Source organism: Sorex fumeus, unplaced genomic scaffold, assembly GCF_029834395.1.
Source record: "Sorex fumeus unplaced genomic scaffold, SorFum_2.1 ptg000054l, whole genome shotgun sequence".
Classification (NCBI taxonomy): domain Eukaryota; kingdom Metazoa; phylum Chordata; class Mammalia; order Eulipotyphla; family Soricidae; genus Sorex; species Sorex fumeus.
Window position 1 is genome coordinate 47989185 of NW_026606111.1, and position 3386 is coordinate 47992570.

Genomic DNA, 3386 nt, shown 5'->3' on the forward strand with positions numbered 1-3386 from the left:
TTGTTTGCTGTTTAATATTCAAAGGTACTGATGAGAATAATTTTTTGTACTTTCGAAATTTCTTTCTGAATTTTGCTCATTTCAAACATGTCTTGTCTCTGAAATACAATCACGATTACTCCTATTTTCTTTTTGTTATGTAGTTACTGGTAAATCCTTTCTCTTCAATGGAGTGGTAAAGTGTGCCCTCAAAAATCACCTTCTATTCCATTTTTTGGCTAGCAGTTTTTTCTAAAATAGAATACTGTCTTCATATTTTTTATGTGGAACAATTTATTAATAACCTTATTGTACTGTTTTATTTGGTTTTGTTTGGAATCACATCCACTGTTATTCAGGGCTTACTCTTGGCTCTGCTCTCCATAACTTACTGTACAATGCTGCTTGCTACAGAGCCCAGATTTCATTACTGTCTATATACTTCTTTTACAGTTCTGTGATACATATTTTTCATGATATTTTCTTTACACTTCCTCCTATGTAAATCATATGAAATAGAAAAATTATATTCATGTATGCATTATTATTCTCAGAATTATTAGTAACTTCACAGTAGATAAACAACGTAAGGCACAGAGTTTAAATAAAGTTTTCCTTCCAAAAACATTACTTGGGAGAAACTCAAGTAGTCATTTTTGAAGTGGATCAAAAATGAGGGTAACCGTCAGGGCATCCACAAGATTAAGTCGTATGTGAACCGAAAGTAACAGGTACTCATGGCACAAGTCAAATGGAAACCTGATGATTACAATGGTAATAGTTGTAAAGACCACAAATGCTTATATTAATGTAAGGTATCTTTCTTCCGGTTTCTGGCCTTGTAGTGATCATGCAGGGTCCTGGACAAAAGAACACATGCTTTAGTTTGTGTAACATGGAAATTCCTAAGGGACAGAGATATATAGTACTGGAGGGGATAACGCACTTGCCTTGTACACAGCCAATCCAGTTGAATCTCTGTCACAGCATACACTCTCCCGAATGTTATAAGGGGTTACTCCAGAGTGTAGAGCCAGGAAGAACCCAAGATCACTGTCAGTTATTGGTCCATACTCTACACCACCCTACGCCCCGCCCAACAAAATTTATTGGAATATATGAAATCTTTTTGCACCTCTGGGCCTCAGGTTTCTTCTTGTCCATAGACTTCCTATTTGAAAAAGCTTCTATTCTCGGAGATAGCATAGGAGTCAAATGGATAGCAAGCTACAGGCATTTCTAGGGTAAGGAGAGACTATCTGTAAGCAAGAAATCCAGGTACAGACACAATCACCTGGTTCTTCTACAGTTCTGTGTTCACTTTGGGAGCATGATATCAAATACACAAAGTGACAAAAGGTTCCTGGCTTTGAATCACCCCAAATTGTTGGAATTTTGGAAATTCAGTTGACTGTTGGTACTAGAAGCATCTTGATGGCTTAAAATTTAAGTTCATATTGTTCCTCTCAGCGTTGAAGGAGATTATTATTCTCACAGATTTTGTTTACAACCCTCTTGTTCCTTACAGAAAATTTTCAAATTCCATCTTTATTGGGAAATGCACATACTCTGCAGCTTTCCTTTCCCATGGTTAACGATGCAGCTTCCGTAACAGGAAGTGTCTGCATATACTCCAGTGTATCTGCTTCAGCTGGTATTTCTGCTTGGCTCCTGCCCTCAGCCTCTGGCACCTCTTTCCAACCACTGATGGGTAGTGCCTATCTTTACCAACATTTCAGCACAACAATGCTATCTGGAGTGTTTCACCAGAGTCATATATCCACCTCAGCTGCTTCCTACCCGAGTGTTTTGGAATGGCATCATGCAGGAAGTGCTGAAGAGAAGTCTTCCATGGGAGACTTTTCTGTGACTGTCCTTGCCCAAGACACCGCTGTCTCTTCCATGTCTATGGCAGCTCGCTATGAGAAAATCCTAGATACCAACAACACGGTGTCTGTGTACCCATCACTTTCTGCCAGTCTTGTTGAGAGAACACCATCTCTGGTTCCACATCAGAGTCGAAGCCTGTCACTTCCCTACCAGGAACGAAGTCATGTGTATTACAATCATCAAGGCACTCTGGTAACTCTCCTTTCTGGCCTGCAGTCCTATGACTCCATGTCATACATAGATCAAAATGTCTCTGCCCCCCAAGCTTACAGCAACTCATCTAGAGAAATATTTATGGCTCTGAAGGAGGTCCAGCCGCCAAATAACCAAATACCAGCCTCCTCCTCTGGAATCGACTTCTCTCTGTCTGCTCAATCCATCACAGAATCGAGTTATCAAGGTGAGTAAAACGGAGAGAAGGGAAGGAAAATTCAAAAATTGGGATCAAAAAAGAGGAAAACTGTCCGTAGACAGGTGCTATTCATATACACTGAGATTTTTAAGTTTATGAAAAGAACTTAACTAAACTCAGTTCATGCTTACTTCCGTAACTCCTTTTACAGCATGTTATTTTCACTCTCAACATAAGAGCTCCTAATGGAGATTGGAAGGTATGATGTTAAATAGACATCTAGGTTTCATATAATGAAACTTCAGGAGCACACAAAAGAATGCCACATTTTTCCCTAGTTATTTCATTTATTTTTTAATTTTTATTAGTTAAACATAAGGAGGGACAGATGTAGACTTAAAATTATTGTGCTTGTGTAGAAAGTAGACTATGGACTGAACATGTTTGCCACACAATGCCTCTTTTGCAGACCACAACACCCGAAAGGAGAGAGAGAACACAGGGGATTGCCTTGCCACAGAGACAGGGGGGATGGGGGGATGGGGGTGGGAGGGATATTATTCATGGTGGTGGAAAATGGGCACTGGTGGAGGGATGGGTATCTGATCATTGTATAATTGAAACCAAAGCACAAAAAATTGTAAATCTACAACTTTAAAAAAAATAAAATAAAATAAAGGGAAAAAAATATTGTGCTTGGTTTCATTTATACAATGATGTAGTACCTATCCCTCCACCAGTGCCCATTCTCCAGCACCACGGTTCCCAGTATTCCTCCCACCACCATAACCCCCATCCCACTCAACCTCTGTGCAGGGAATGCCACATTTTTCACATTCTATTTCAGCAGTCCTCAAGAATTACCACACTAAATGTAAAATACATGTCTTAAACTAGTATTTCGTTATTTTCTTAAGAAGTTTCAGAACTCTTATTGTAATGGTACATTTTATCTTTCCCTTCCATTAATGAACAGCAAGGTTCTAAATACACTTGTGGTTCAGAGATTCTGACTCAAATCATGAAACCTAGAATCTGTACTCCAGCACAAATATCATGCTGAAGTAGTGCTTCATTCATACTCTTATTCTATGATATTAACGTCCTCTTATTTTTCCATGAAAGTGAATAAATTGAGAGTACAATACATTACAATGCTAAGCTC